Source organism: Hemitrygon akajei, chromosome 14 (genome assembly GCF_048418815.1).
Source record: "Hemitrygon akajei chromosome 14, sHemAka1.3, whole genome shotgun sequence".
Lineage (NCBI taxonomy): Eukaryota > Metazoa > Chordata > Chondrichthyes > Myliobatiformes > Dasyatidae > Hemitrygon > Hemitrygon akajei.
In genome coordinates, this window is record NC_133137.1 from 104,739,161 (window position 1) to 104,755,337 (window position 16,177).

At 41.3% G+C, this 16,177-nt stretch overlaps 1 protein-coding gene across 1 annotated transcript in view; it reads left to right on the forward strand.

Moving 5' to 3' along the window:
- Positions 1–16,177, forward strand: part of snd1 (staphylococcal nuclease and tudor domain containing 1) — a 1,008,210-nt gene that overhangs the window by 519,698 nt on the left and 472,335 nt on the right. The window lies entirely within an intron of this gene.

The following is a 16,177-nucleotide window of genomic DNA, read 5'->3' on the forward strand; positions in this document are numbered from 1 at the left end:
TCTGTCTTTTTTTCAGAAGTCAGAAAAGGGAGCTACTGATTATCTAGTTACTTGTGCATTTTGTGATTGTCCACTTGTTAAGGGTATGCAGCGTGTAATAAAGCTGCTGCAACACATACTTGGTTGACTTGTGCCATTGCTTCCTCTGGCTGTCAAGAAGCATATTGCAGATCTGAACTACACAGCGTCCATGTTTTTCACAAGGGATAAGGACACAGATTTTCTAAGTATTTTAAAACAATTGTGCATACCTCTAAGGCTGCTGGCAGTAACATGAACGCTGCAATGACATACAGTGGTCAACCTCTCCATGGATATAATGACTTCTATGTGTGTATCAGCTTGTCAAAACAAGCATAGTTTGCTTTTGATTTACTGCATATTTACCAGGAGATTGACGAGCTTCTGACTTCACTCACCATCTATAGCAGCTGGTAGCTAGTGGTTATCACTGAAGCAGAAAACAGCAGAGTTGTCAGCAACTTACTCATGCCCTGGGCCTCCAGCCCAGCTGCATTACCGGATCATGCTCAAACTCCTGGTTTTGTCTCCACATCTAACTATATCTCTGGGCTTCTAGTTCCATTTTCAGCTGCTTGCTCTAGAACTGTTTCTGGCTGTAACACCAGTCTTGTAGCTGATGTACCCAATGTGCAGCTATGTACCTACTTGCCTATTAAAACACTAACTATCACAGGACCTGGGAAGAGGCTATACATAAAAACAATCGATTCATTTTTACAAATTTCTAAGCTAACAGAAAGAAATCCATCCCATGGATTCCTCACCCAGGCTCAGGCTGCACGCCGGCTGCTGATGTTTCACCACTTTGCAGCATGTGGTATCAAATGCATTCCACATTATTGCAAACAGGATTCAGCAGACACTACAGAAGAGTATAAACTTCCAATTTGTAAGCACTCCCAGTAATACACCATTACCTTGTGAATCTACAGATAAGGATTCATTGTATAGCATATGCTACTTCTGTTAATTATACAGCTTTTAAATCACCAAGACAAACCTACAGGTCAGGTGTTGATAAATGGGGTTAATATAAATGGGTACATGATGGTCAGTATGGATGTGATGGGTTGAAGAGCCTCTTTCTGTGCTTTGTTTGCATGTAATGTTGTCTTTCACTTATCCCACTTCCAATTTCCCAATCTTTTCTCCATTGTAATAAGTCCCAGACTAAGTTGCAGTGATTATTTTTTATCCTATGCCCATGGGTATAGTACCGTAGATTCCGGATTATAAGCCGCTACTTTTTCCCCACATTTTGAACAGCTTTGAACTCTGCGGCCTTTAATCCAGAGCGGCTAATACATGGTTTTTTTTCATGCCGCCTCGTAAACATTTTGCCTCGTAACAGTAGACCAATAAAATTGATGAGTAGTTCACAGAGGTCCAATGAAATTGTACGATAAATCAAGCGCACTTTCACAATTAAATTATTGTAAATCAGTCATTTGTACTCACCCTCATCAACATGGAAAACACTCGAAGAAAAGCATTGTGCTGCCTTTATGGCAGTTACTTAGTTTATAATATTTTCGCTTAGTAATTCATTTGTTAGTTAAAGTTAGAAGTGTTTTAACTATATTTGTTTTCTGTACTACATCCCGGGATGCTATGACGTCACACCCTGTTTCGCCGCGTCTTGTGGGATACCGGTTTGCGATAAACGGGAAGGTGGGGGCATTACGCGAGCTCATCAGACCCGAGCACATTAGACCCGAGCACATCAGACCCGATTAGACCCGATCGCGTTATGTGAGCTCATCAGACCCGAGCACATTAGACCCGAGCACATCAGACCCGATTAGACCCGATCGCGTTATGTGAGCTCATCAGACCCGAGCACATCAGACCCGATTAGACCCGAGCTCATCAGACCCGATTAGACCCGATCGCGTTACGTGAGCTCATCAGACCCGAGCACATCAGACCCGAGCACATTAGACCCGATCGCGTTACGCGAGCTCATCAGACCCGAGCACATTAGACCCGATTAGACCCGATCGCGTTACGCGAGCTCATCAGACCCGAGCACATCAGACCCGAGCACATTAGACCCGATTAGACCCGATCGCGTTACGCAAGCTCATCAGACCCGAGCACATCAGACCCGATCGCGTTACGCGAGCTCATCAGACCCGAGCACATCAGACCCGAGCACATCAGACCCGAGCACATCAGACCCGAGCACATTAGACCCGATTAGACCCGATCGCGTTACGCGAGCTCATCAGACCCGAGCACATCAGACCCGAGCACATCAGACCCGAGCACATTAGACCCGATCGCGTTACGCGAGCTCATCAGACACGAGCACATCAGACCCGAGCACATTAGACCCGATTAGACCCGATCGCGTTACGCGAGCTCATCAGACCCGAGCACATCAGACCCGAGCACATTAGACCCGATTAGATCCGATCGCGTTACGCGAGCTCATCAGACCCGAGCACATCAGACCCGAGCACATCAGACCCGAGCACATCAGACCCGAGCACATCAGACCCGAGCACATTAGACCCGATTAGACCCGATCGCGTTACGCAAGCTCATCAGACCCGAGCACATCAGACCCGAGCACATTAGACCCGATTAGACCCGATCGCGTTACGCGAGCTCATCAGACCCGAGCACATCAGACCCGAGCACATCAGACCCGAGCACATCAGACCCGAGCACATCAGACCCGAGCACATCAGATCCGAGCACATCAGACCCGATCGCGTTACGCGAGCTCATCAGACCCGAGCACATCAGACCCGAGCACATCAGACCCGAGCACATCAGACCCGAGCACATCAGACCCGAGCACATTAGACCCGAGCACATCAGACCCGAGCACATCAGACCCGATTAGACCCGATCGCGTTACGCGAGCTCATCAGACCCGAGCACATCAGACCCGAGCTCATCAGACCCGAGCACATCAGACCCGAGCTCATCAGACCCGAGCACATCAGACCCGAGCACATCAGACCCGAGCACATTAGACCCGATTAGACCCGATCGCGTTACGCGAGCTCATCAGACCCGAGCACATCAGACCCGAGCACATCAGACCCGAGCACATCAGACCCGAGCTCATCAGACCCGAGCACATCAGACCCGAGCACATCAGACCCGAGCACATCAGACCCGAGCACATTAGACCCGATTAGACCCGATCGCGTTACGCGAGCTCATCAGACCCGAGCACATTAGACCCGATCGCGTTACGCGAGCTCATCAGACCCGAGCACATCAGACCCGAGCACATTAGACCCGATTAGACCCGATCGCGTTACGCGAGCTCATCAGACCCGAGCTCATCAGACCCGAGCACATCAGACCCGAGCACATCAGACCCGATCGCGTTACGCGAGCTCATCAGACCCGAGCACATCAGACCCGAGCACATCAGACCCGAGCACATTAGACCCGAGCACATCAGACCCGAGCACATCAGACCCGAGCACATCAGACCCGAGCACATCAGACCCGAGCACATCAGACCCGAGCACATTAGACCCGATCGCGTTACGCGAGCTCATCAGACCCGAGCACATCAGACCCGATCGCGTTACGCGAGCTCATCAGACCCGAGCACATCAGACCCGAGCACATCAGACCCGAGCACATTAGACCCGATTAGACCCGATCGCGTTACGCGAGCTCATCAGACCCGAGCACATCAGACCCGAGCACATCAGACCCGAGCACATCAGACCCGAGCACATTAGACCCGATTAGACCCGATCGCGTTACGCGAGCTCATCAGACCCGAGCACATTAGACCCGATTAGACCCGATCGCGTTACGCGAGCTCATCAGACCCGAGCACATTAGACCCGATTAGACCCGATCGCGTTACGCGAGCTCATCAGACCCGAGCACATTAGACCCGATTAGACCCGATCGCGTTACGCAAGCTCATCAGACCCGAGCACATCAGACCCGAGCACATCAGACCCGAGCACATCAGACCCGAGCACATCAGACCCGAGCACATTAGACCCGATTAGACCCGATCGCGTTACGCAAGCTCATCAGACCCGAGCACATCAGACCCGAGCACATTAGACCCGATTAGACCCGATCGCGTTACGCGAGCTCATCAGACCCGAGCACATCAGACCCGAGCACATCAGACCCGAGCACATCAGACCCGAGCACATCAGACCCGATCGCGTTACGCGAGCTCATCAGACCCGAGCACATCAGACCCGAGCACATTAGACCCGATTAGACCCGATCGCGTTACGCGAGCTCATCAGACCCGAGCACATCAGACCCGAGCACATTAGACCCGATTAGACCCGATCGCGTTACGCGAGCTCATCAGACCCGAGCACATCAGACCCGAGCACATTAGACCCGAGCACATCAGACCCGAGCACATCAGACCCGAGCACATTAGACCCGATTAGACCCGATCGCGTTACGCGAGCTCATCAGACTCGAGCACATCAGACCCGAGCACATCAGACCCGAGCGAAAACGCTGCTTTTAAGTTAAAGGCGATCAATAACTTTTCCTAGTAGGCTGCAGTATATATATTTTTACCAGTCGCTAGGAGATATTGGAATGTTGTTCGTGCTGTTCAGTAAAAAAGTATATGCAACGTAATTTGTGTTACCGATACGTATGTATATTTAAAAGTAGCCGTATTACAGGCACGGTTCGAAAAAAAGCATTTGCAATATATATTTGTTTGTTACCATATGGATTTAATTAAAAGTTAAAAAATCCTCACGTGTAATATCTTTCTGTGTAAATATCTCATATTACAACGTGGGACACCTGCGGCCGAAAATCCGGTGCGGCCTAAAATCCGGTGCGGCCTGTACAAGTACAAAATTGATTTTATTTCTAAAATTAGAGCCAGCGGCTTTTAATCAGGTGCGCTCTGTAGTCCGGAATCTACGGTAGTTGGTGTAGTGGCATCTGCACCAGACTTTGACTTTGAGGCAAGTGGTTCGCCCAGCTCCTTGTACGTTTTCCATCTATGCCAGGTTGAACATCGAACTAGCAACTCAGCCTCATAAACAAAACAGACAAATGCTATATAAGCGGCAGGGTTGCTGTCCGATGCACCTCAAGATGTGGAGAGGAACAACAACAACAACCACCTGTGTATAGCGACAAAAAAAAATCGTTGTACAAGGTTCAACTGCTGGAACAGATCTTTCTGTTTTCCCAAGATGAACTGGGAATTTAGAATGTGAAAAATATCCTTGTAAAATATTTGAATAACTTCCAGCAATTTATAATTTAGACTGCACATTTTACTTAAAATATTAAATTCATATCCCGGTTGATCTATATTGATCTAGCACTGCTCTTGCATGCTTGAATTTGAGCAGCTGTTGCAAAATAATAATTCGCAAAACCTCCTTTGTTTTTGTTGTCTTCATCTCATTATTAGAAAGGAAGATGAAAGGTGTCTTTAATATTGAATGATACTCAAGTATGCTGGTTCTGTTTCAAAAAATGTTAAACTAGATTAGCTTGCCAAGAATGTTATTGCATTTTCCCCTCTATAAAAGACCTAGCTTGTTCTGTGTTGCATTTTTACATGAAATTTTCTTTGTGTCTCAGTTGTCTTAAAGTAAATATATGCATAAAATTATACCATGACTTAATTTATCTGTGTTTATAAAGCTTTAAACCCCATTTTTTCATGTGAACTTCAAACCCTTGAACCTTGCATATTCAGTTATACTGCAGTGCAAAAAGAGCAAAAAGAAAGAAAAAAAATCAGGGGAAAAAAGAGAAATAATAATTGAAGAGGAAGAAGCCTTAAGAAGCATAAATGGTGTGCTCGAGACTTGTTACAGATAGTTTATCCTTGCTCAGTGTTCAGATTCTGAAATGGTCTGATGGAAGGGTATATAGCAACTTTTGACAATGTTCAGTTGAGAATTGGATGCTCTGGTCAAGGAGCATTTGAAAGCATGTGGTGTAGCTCCTCTTTATTGCATGTCCTTTTCAATAATTAAACAAAATGTTTCATTTGCAAAGCTAAACGAATGTATTTTTATTGTTGCAAGCATTATTATTTAGCCCCTTATGCCACTTAATGAAATTATAGCTGACTAGGATTAGCCATCAAATTGCAGTAGATCTATTAGTTCCACAGCAACATAAACTCAGCATATTTTGGTACTACCTTGTAAAATCCCGTGTTGCTTGCAAATAGAAAGACAAGTCTAAGTGCTCCTCAGGGCAAAGGGGAAGCATTAGGCAAGTCAGCACCTTATGGCACAAGTGGTGATTCTGCAGCATTTTTCACACTAACATTAAATTGCAAAGTAAACTATCAGGTTAACATAGAATGGGTTTTGGAAAACTTCATTAATTGATAAAAATCTAAAATGTCTGTCCACACAAGTTGCAGACCAGATCATGAGTTTAGGGAAGCTCTCTTTTCTGCATGTTTAAGGCAAAAGCACTAAAGCTTTGCCATTAATCATGGAGCTCAGGAGGTAAACTCGATCCTGTTGATAGCTGATTTGAAAGTAAGGCTGTTGAGAGATACTGCCTCTCTCTTTGTACCATAAACAGTACATGTCTATATTTTCTATTTCAATAAATGTCTTGCATAGCAATGCTATGCAAGTCAGTTCACAGTTATTTTTTTGTGTAAAACCGTTGTAAGGCATATGAAAACTAATGCATTTGCTTCTGTGTTCCTGCTGGAAATTGTAATTATTTAATTACTTGCATGGATATTCCTTGTCATGCTGATTTGCTTTTCCTTCACAAAATTGAAGCACTTGAAGTCAGCATGAAAACAGGTCCTTCAGCCCATGAAGTCCGTACAGATGCTTAATCACCCATTTTTGCCAGTAACATTTTGAAAAGTCCAGTCATTGTCTTTTGTACTGTCACAAATGCTGCTTCCTAACCAAGTTCATTCCCTTTATTTTTCATCAATTTTCTTCCAGACAGTATAGTTATACTATGCTTAATTCTTTCTATGAAATTCTTGTTGCAAGTTATATAAAATTTTGGTTAGGCCACCTAAGAAGTGTTGTGTGCATTCAACACCTCATATACCGTCTGGGTAGTCTCCAGCCCCTTGGTATGAACATCGAATTCTCCAACTTCCAGTAATTCCCTCCCTCTCCCTTCCCCCATCCCACTTTCACTCTGCCTCCTCTTCCAGCTGCCTATCACCTCTCTCATGATTCTGCCGCCTTCTACTAACCATAGTGCTTTCTCCTTACATTCCTTCTTCACCTTTCCTGCCTATCCCCTCCCTGCTTCCCCTCCCCCACCCCTTGATCTTTCCTCTGATTGGTTTTTCACCTGGCACCTTCCACCCTCCCCCCACCTTCTTTACAGGGCTCCTCCTCCTTCAGTCCTGACAAAGGGTCTTGGCCCGAAACGTTGACTGCTCGTTTCAACGGATGCTGCCCGACCTGCTGAGTTCCTCCAGCTTGTTGGTATGTGTTGTGTGCATTCTGGTTGCCACAGTGCGGGAAAGGTGTGGGGGCTTTAAAGAGAGTGCAGAAGAGGTTCAAAAGAATGTTACCTGGCTTAGAGCAAATGAGGTACAAGGAACATTGGACAAATTTGAATGTTTTTTTTCTCTGGAGTTTTATCTACAGTAACCCTGATAAAACTATTAGATTATGAGAGGCATAGACAGGGTATATAGTTAGAATCTTTCTTGCAGGGAGGAAATGTCAAATACTAAAGCACATACCTTTAAGGTGAGAGGGGGATTTTTTTTACATAGAGGGTTGTGGGTACCTGGAGCTTGCTGCCAGAAGTCGTGACAGTAAATGTTTAAGAAGCATTTAGATGGAGTATAGTGAACAGGCAAGGATTAGAGAGATCTAACCCACAGGCAGGCAGGTATATAGTTTAAACTGGCATCACAATTGGCACAGGAATCATGGGTCACTGCACCTGCTCTTGTGCTGTTCTGTCCTCTCCTCTCAGGAATTAGTCTTGTAAATCTTTGTTGCATTGCTTCTAACACAAATGCATTTTTACTAAATAGGAGGTCAGATAGCTTTTGACTAAAGCCCTATTTTGTTTGCATCTAGGTAACTTGCTCATAGACTCCCTCCTCTTTGCAAAACAAAAGAAACAACATGTTATTTGCCCTAAATTGCTTGTTATACCTGCATCAAAGGCTTATTTCTTGTTAAAGGGGACTTCAAACCTCTCTAAACGCAAAAATACAACGCTTTCATTCTGTTCTTCCATTCTTCTTGCTAGTGTGGATAACTTCATATTTCTTCTCATTATCGTCCATCTGCCATCTGTTTGTGTGCTCATTTAATATGTCTGCTTGAGGCCCTCTGTTGGTCAGAGTTGACCATGGATATGGTGTCCTCGCTGTCTATGTGATACACAAGCCAGGGCAGTACCATATGGAGAGCAAGCTGTTGCCCATGCAGCAGGCTCCCCTTTCCATGTAGTTGATGAATCCAAAGGAACAGCAGAAACCGATACAGTTTGGTTCCAGCAGCATTACAGGAAATGCCAGTCAGCATTGAACTCAATGTAGGATTGTTTTAGGGACTCCAGCTCCAGATTTTTCATCAGGGCTTACTTCTGAAGCATTCTCCGTGAGTGGGTATAGCCAAAAGCCACAGAGGTTAGAGATCGAAGCTTTCCTTCTCCTAGATAAGCTGCCAACCGCAGGTGATAAGCCCCATCTGCCTGAAGCGACTGGTTTTAAGGTGCCATTAACCCATTTAAGCCCCTTCTCTTGTTTGTAGAAATGGTTCTGTTGGACTTGGTAGCTAAGCCATAAGTGAAGTGCAGGAGTTGGACTTGCTTGGTCAGAGGCTATTTGAGATGCACGCTATTGAGAGCATTTAATAGGTAATGGGAACTTATCCCTATTACCACCCCTGGTTATTACAAACTTAAGTAACCAAAAGTTTGCTTTTGAGTTTTGTTGGATTCATTAAAGTAGAGAATTGACCCACAAATTCTAGAACCCGTTACTCTGGCTATACATTGGTGTCAGTGGAGATTCTAGTTTTTCAGTTTAAGCAACGGGGTATAGGGGAAGGGCAACATTCCCCCTTTGTTATTACAGCTGTGTGGACCAACCATTACTTTGAGCAGGAAAGGTTTACACAGCCTGAAAACTGTACAGCACTTAAAATTTTTTATTGTAATGTGCATACAGGTTTCCCTCCGCTATCCGAAGGTAGAGCATTCCTATGAAACTGTTTGTAAGCCGAAATGGCGTAAAGCAAAGAAGCAATCACCATTAATTTATATGGGAAAAGTTTTTGAGCGTTCCCAGAACCAAAAAAAACCTACCAAATCATACCATATAACACATAAAACCTAAAATAACAGTACCATATAGTAAAAGCAGGAATGATATGATAAATACACAGCCTATATAAAGTAGAAATAATGTATGTACAGTGTAGTTTCACTTACCAGAATCGGGAAGAAAGCAAGCACACTGGAAGGTTCACTCATTTTTCTATCATATAGTTCTTTGTAAGCACTCAAAACATCCTGCAAACCTGCCCTAAACCTACATGCCCTTTCAAAATTAAAGACATACTTTTCTGCAATCATTGCAGCACTGTCAAATCGTAGCGAAAATCTCACACAGTTCAAAGCTATGGCGGCTTGATTCTGAAATGCTGAGTGTAGTTCCTGGGGAAGGAACTTGGGTTGTGCGCTGCCTCTATAACAGCTCACTTCAAAACAAACGCTTAACACTATTTTCGCTTTTCGCCACTCGCTGCTTGGGGTGCGCGCTGCCTCTATAACGGCTCGCTGCAAAACAGACGCTGAACGCTATTTTTGCTTTTTGCCTTTTTTTTGTAAAAGTGAAAATCCTCATCAGACTTCTTTCAGTTAGCAAAAACAGGTACTAATGTAGGTCTTTCGTAAAAGCAAAGTGGCGTAAAGTAAACTTTCGTGAAGTGGGGGATACCTGTACTTTGAATTTTTAGAATGAAAATTGAAAAATCACATACTTTTGATTTTATTTATTAATTGAATGGTATAATGAAGTACAGTATAACAAAAATTCTTCCATATTTCGGAAACTTAGATGTTGTCAGTTTTCAGCAGGCTAGCAGTTTATTTACAATCAGCTACTAGCTTCCATTCTGTGTTTATTGTTACAATTTGTAACAGTGTTGTAAGTTAAAACACTGAGAATGTAAATATGTTGAAGCTTTAAAATGTTTCAAAGTAAAGGTTGCGGTAGGTTTGTTACTTAGAAAATTTATGGATTATACTCATTAACACAATTACAGGATATTTCACAAATTATATTAACAGATTTTAAAATTATATTACCGTAATTTCAAAATTATGTTATATAAAATAAAATTCCAGCTGTGCGGCAACAAAGGTTACGTGCACAGGAGTATTTCAGTTAATGTGCGGCTGCACACTTGTGCAGCTTAGAGGTAACAATGGGGGGGGGAGGTAAGGTTTGATTATTTAGCCTTTGTTTCTTTCTAATTTTGTTAGCATTAATTCAGTCAGTGTTCCTAGTACCTTCTCCTCTGGTGATCATTTTACATAACCAACTGCTTTGTGTCTTTTAAAGACTGATGAAAAATAGCTCTAAACTAATTTATTTCCCTTGCTCTGTTTATTTATAGGTAAGTAACAAAGTAGCATTGTCTGTGTATTTCCCTGCATAAGTCAAACTTTATATGTAAACTGGGTTTAGCATATAGATGTCCATTATAATGTTAGCTTTTCTAACCCTTCCCCCATAGCATAACTTCCATTACTTGTCGTATGTGCAACCAAGCATACTCTGCAATGCGTTGTTTCCGTCAACAACCTACAGTGTGCTTGGGGCCGTGTTTCTGGCACCAACATAGCATGCCTGCTACTTACTAACCAATATATCTTTGGAGTGTGTGAGGAACACATACCATCCAGAGGAAACCTACACAGTCACAGGGAGAATGTACAAACTCCTTAAAGACATAGGCAGCAATTGAATCTAGAATGTTGACATTGTAAACCCTGCTGCTCATCAACATGCCACACCTTCTTGAAATTACTTTGGGAGTAGTGTAGTTTGGTGAGCATTGGCTGGTTCTCAGGAATGCACTGTAAGGCACGGTTGAGGCCCAAAGGTGGTGATTTTAGAGTTCAACGGTGTATTCGGCAGCATATCCTTTGGTTTTAGGCCCCAGTGCTTCATCATAAAATATGCCACCACCAAGATGATCTGTTTGGAAGAGGTGGCAGCTCTCCTTTTCATCCAGCTTGCCATTCTTGTAGATCTAATCAAAAAGCTCTCTGCCTAACACACATTCCTTTGTTGTGAATATGTATGTTGCGGTACCAATCACTTGGTATAGTTTGATATGTGGATGTCTTCAGGCACTTGAAGTTCTGGATCTTGCAGTGGATTTTGACAACATCTTACCAGCTATCCAGGAATCTTCTCGCAGTTCAGGATCTTTTCCGCCACCTTGTGCTGGGTTAACTTCTGCATCCCCACCTTCACCTTCCGATGCTAAGGATGTACCCAATTCATAATGTTTCATCTTCACCCACCTACCCTCTGCCTCTGTAAACCAAAGGGAGCCCAATTTTAATTTTATCCATTAAAAACTGATGATATTGGTTTCAAATTTGTATTTGAGGTAGTAAATATTTGAGTAGGCCTGACCTGATTACTTTTAATCTACCTGAAATGCATAGAAAAACTGAAAATTTGTGCAGAGTTTCTGTTGGAGACCAGCCAGACAAATATGATAATAAACTTGATTCCAATTTGGTGTTGAGTATAGTGGCTAATAAGATATAATTCTTATGTTTCTCTTTTCCTCTTATATTTGGTTCATCTCTTCTGTAGAGTCTTTGTTTCTCAATGGGATTTACATTAGAGGTGAACTGGTTTCTTTCTTGCAAAAATCCCCCTAAAGTGCCAGACAGTGACTATCCTCAACCTACAATGACAGTCAATAAGACTATGATTGCCATTTCACCAACCGTTATTATCCTGGGAGTTACCATTATCAAGAAACTAATCTGGGCCTGCGTCATAAATACAATTGATACAAGAGCTGCATATCCTGTGTGAGTTATTTAGCTCATGATAATCAAGGCCATTCCACCATCTAAAGGAGCAAGTCAGAAGCATTATTAAATACTCTTCACTTCCCTGGATGAGCGCAGCATCAATAATTCTAAAGGAGTTTGATACTATTAAAGGACAAACAGCCTGACCGGCACCCCATTTACCACCTTGAGTATTCATTCCCTGCACCATTGGCATGCTGTAGCTGCAAGATATGCAAAATATGCTGTGTACCTTGCCCAGACCGTGCCTCCCAAATCCTCAGACTCTGATATCAAAGGATAAGAGCCACAACCCTCCACATCAACACCATCTTGGCTTATAATTACTTAACTCTTCTTCATTGTTGCTAGTCTAAATCGTGGAAGTCCTAGGACCATGGGTTTGAGCAATAAATATGAGGCCATGCCAACAGTGCCCAAGTCTGACGAATGATTCGAATAAACACACCAGCGATACAGCTGCTGAACATAGAATCTGCACCAAAAGAGAATATTTAAAATGTGTGCATCGCACATGGGTTATATAGTTAAGTTCAAATAGCAATTTCTTTCACTTGGACAAATCACCCCAAGAATATAATGCAGTGGAAGAATACTGGAGGAATAGATTGCATTACTTGTTGTATCAATTTAAAAAGTAGAGTTTCTGAAATTAGTTATAAATGGTGTTAAAGAATCTTATGGTCCAGGTGGTGTGTCCAGTTTTTTTTGCTGAACAGGGCAAGCATTCCTTAGTGGTAACTTAAGGAAATCTTTCCAAAAGAGCTTAAATTCTCCCTTCATTCTGCTTCATGAGCTTCAAGAGAGAAAAAGGCTGTTATGGAAGTACAATACCTTTTCTCCATTTCTCTTCCATCTCCTTTCTTTCCCAACCTCAAAATACAGAATGATATAACACAATTATACTAATATACATAATTATGATTACACGTTGGAAAAATGAAAATTCTGTAAAACAACTCTATCAGTCTGTACCAATCTGTGAGCCAAGGCATGATGTTTTCATCTGATAACAATAAAAGAACTTAACAATAAAAACACATTACCAACATTGCACATTTGAGCAGATTATCTGGAAAACAATTAAATCATAGTTCAATATTTTCATGAAATTCAACAAATATGTATTTTTCCTTACTGATGTAAAATAAAAATCATCAGTTGATTTAAAAAAATTGAATGATAAATCACTATTGAGTTTCGGAGCTCAATATTAGCCAGATGTATACAGACCCTTGGACCTGAGACAGAGTCGGTGAATTAAAAAGAAATGAAAAGCACAGCAAATGGCTTCCTGTGCTGGTTTGGCAGAAAATGATACTGCAGTGAGCCCAGTGTTGCAAAGCTTGAAACAGCAGTAGAATGTACTGAGACCACTTTGAGGCATTTATAAAAGAAAATAATTTTCAATATCTAAAATTTTGAAGTGAATGATTGTGTTGATTTTAAGTGATAGTTCATGGAGGTATTTAGATGGTGAAAATCACCCACAAAATCTTTAGCATCTTAAGGGTCTTTTTTGATTATTTGTTAGCAGTTAAATCCAATCTTGTTAATGTGCATTATAATTATTTTGAAGTAACTTAATAGTAGTAAGTGCTTCTTTAAAAATGCCACGATTGGAGAACTTAATGCAGTTTGAAGCACTCTTGTCCAAAGTTCTTTCATTCAACAATCCCCATAGCACAGTTCATTTTGGATTGGCATTCATGTCTATGCTAATCTATTCATGCTAACTAAGATATAAAATATGATAAAATCTGTACTAATTTGTAGTTAATTAATCTAGCAGTACAGCCTTTGCAATTTCAGGCAACAACATTACCGATTTCCTGGTTCTCGGAACCCTTACATAAGCTGAGAGTGTTCAGAACTTAAAAAGAGCAGCTTTTTTTGCTCAGAGGTGGTGAGCAGGAGGCAATTTCTGTGGTCCAGAACCAGTCAGGTCCCAAGGCTACTGCACGAGAGTTTCTATCTGTACATATTTGAAGATATGAATAAAATTAACACAAGTACATACATACTGATATGCATGCTGGTATGTGCATACAGATATGCACAAGAAATAGTGCTTGTTCTTAATTTCTCCAGGTCTTACTTTCCAAATACATGAGTATTTGTCAATGGAGTTTTTTAAAACTCAAAACCAAACAAGGACATGCAGATGGACTTGTCTGTCAACCTGTCATATTACAGCATTCTTCCAAACTAAAATTGGATTTATAAATTCTGAATCATAATTTGTGATAAGTAGATACTATACTCTGCACTGAATTATTAATGTATATTTTGAGGCATTCATTTGTTTTTATTGAGGGATATTTATATTTGGAAGCACATGGATCTTTGCTAGTTGTTATAGTGTCTTTATAATTGGCTTATTCACAAGATATGGACATCTCTGATAATGTTGGGATATTATTATCCATTCGTAATTGTCCTTAATCTGAGACAGCAATTACAAGTCAATCACATTGGCAGATCTGGAATTGCGCAAAGTCCAGACTCCTTGAAGGATATTAGTGAACCTAATGAGAATTTTATAAATCATTTAAAATATTTAAGCTAGAACCTTAGATTAGATTTTAATGGCATGTTCAGATAGTATGTAAGCAATAACTTAGGTTGCTATCCACCCAATCCTTCCAAAATATTGCTGCAATGTTTTCTATCCAAATGCTTTCTGAGAATTCGGCATTTCTTTGACTTTCAACATCTTCATCTTCTGCACTCCACTTTTTAATCTAAGTCCTAATTTTCGGGTTTACTTCTGAAATTTCTCTGTCTTTGTAGCATATTATATTTTTTAATAGCCTTGAAAATGTACTAATGCCCAAATTTTAATGTTCCAAATATTACTTCCTTTTTGGTTTAAAAAAATTAAAATGTGATAACCAACTGAACGGCTATGTAAAAGGAATTGTAAAATACAATTTGTTGTAGCTGGCTTTACTTAAAACCTGTTGCATTTGTAAAGCTGATGTAAAAGATGGCATTCATCATATTACTATTCGGAGGCTAAAGTTTCAACAAAATAGTTACGATATCTCATTTGATGTAGATCTTATTACTATGTGTTTGCTGTACTTTTTACACCACCTACCATCATCCCACTTCTGAACATCAAAAAAATGAGTGTAGATAATTTGTTTATACAGATTAAGGTTAAGGTTTCATTGACAGAAATATAGATGTCAGTCCTTTACACATAATTCATATTTTACTTTCATTTATATTGTGCATGGTGTCATATTGTTAAGAAGTTACAAAGTAATATTATTTTAGAAATTAAAATCAGCAATGAATATTAATACATAATAAAAGCCATCACTGCTAAAATGGTGAACAGTGATCAGCTCCTGATTGTTAGCCATGAAATGTTCTAGTGTGTGTTGTGTTAGTGCAGCAGATCCTGAGCTGATTAAAGTGCTTGGTGCATCAACTTTACTACCCCACCTCCCGGTTTCAGCATAAAGCACAACGGCATGCTAATGGTTAGAGCATGTAGGACCAAGCATTCCTTAATCAACACCATTCTCGAGGATCTAATTTAATGGTTTAACATGGCGCATTTATTTCTTTTGACGCAGGTCTACTGCCCTGACTGCTTGCGGGTTTATGAAACTGCAATTCCGTTTCAATCCATTCTGTCGACATTTAGAAAATTCTAAATTAGGCAGCTCGTGCTCTCTGCATGCTAATGCTGGATTAGAAGCAGCACAGTCAGCAGATGGATTAAGGCAGTAAAATTCAAATAACTTTTACAAGAATACGATTGCTATTCATATATTACACCGATTGAAGCAAGCGGGAGAATTTTCAGTTTCTTTCTCCTAAATAGACTTGAGCTTAGCCAAACATCATTTAAACCATTTGTGCACATCTCGTTTTTATGGCCAGATTTTCTAATCTTACCATGCAAGTATGCTATCTGTCATTTAATAATGCTAATTTCATTTCTGAAAATGGTGAACATTTATTAAGACTCCTTTCCCCACCCGCGCGATCTTTTCTTGATACTCAGCACATTGAATCACCTTTTAAAATAAATCACCAGAAATGGAAGGTGATCAATAGAAGGATTTAATGTACTGTTGTTTAACTCTTTCCTTGCTGCATGCCC